We start from the raw sequence: 882 nt of genomic DNA, 5'->3' as shown, positions 1-882 counted from the left end.
TTGAACCTCACATTCTGTGGTTGGAGATTTTCAAAACACTTGGATGGTTGAATAACATTTTGTTTGACAAGCTCTTTAACATTTATGGCTTGCACTTCCTGAATTTTTTAGGGAAATTCCATCCAACTTTTATGTGACCATTCTTGGAGATTCAATGTTACTTGATCAATTAATGTATATGCTTCGTCCACACTCTTGTTCATAAAAGAACCTCTAGCTGATGAATCTAACAATCACTTATCTGAGAAAGAAATTCCCCAATAGAATATGTGCAGGGTCAACCATTTTTTCAAACCATGATGAGGGCACTATCATTGTAGACTCTTGAATCTATCTCATGCTTCAAATAGTGATTCTCCATCTGCTTGAGTAAAATTTATGATGCATTTCCTCATATACACTGTTCTTCTTAGAGGAAAATAATGATTCAAAAATTGTTGCTCCAACTGTTTCCAATTTGTGATGCTTTGAGGATGGAGAAAATTAAACCAAGTCTTTACCCAATCTTAAAGGAAATGTCATCAATCGGATTACATCAGCTGAGACACCCTCAGAATTTACCATATCATAAAGCCTCAGGAATTCTTCAAGATAGAAATATGGGTTTTCTGATATTTCTCCTCCAAATTTGTGACTTTGTATCATGATGATTAAGTCTGGGTCTAGTTGGAAATTTTCTGCTTCAATATAAGGTGCACAATTGGAGATAAAAATCTTGCAGAAATGGGTACTGAGAAATCTCTTAAAGGCCTTCTTGACATGTTAGTGCTCATGGATATCTAAAAAAAATTATGAGAAAAAACAAAAATGAAGAATTAAAGACAAGAAATAAAATACAATATGAAAAATAAGAATGAAAATGCATAATTTAAATTGCAAGAA

General features: G+C 32.9%; 1 non-coding gene across 1 annotated transcript; it reads left to right on the top strand.

Annotated features, from left to right (window-relative positions):
- The first annotated feature begins 291 nt into the window (after window positions 1-291).
- Window positions 292-397, top strand: LOC122033187. Its single transcript, XR_006126433.1, has one exon. It is a non-coding gene; the product is annotated as a small nucleolar RNA R71 (small nucleolar RNA).
- The last annotated feature ends 485 nt before the right edge of the window (window positions 398-882 follow it).

The sequence above is a fragment of the Zingiber officinale genome, chromosome 11A (assembly GCF_018446385.1).
Source record: "Zingiber officinale cultivar Zhangliang chromosome 11A, Zo_v1.1, whole genome shotgun sequence".
Classification (NCBI taxonomy): Eukaryota; Viridiplantae; Streptophyta; class Magnoliopsida; order Zingiberales; family Zingiberaceae; genus Zingiber; species Zingiber officinale.
Note: the sequence above shows the minus strand (reverse complement) of the source record. Positions and strands in the feature narration are given on the sequence as shown.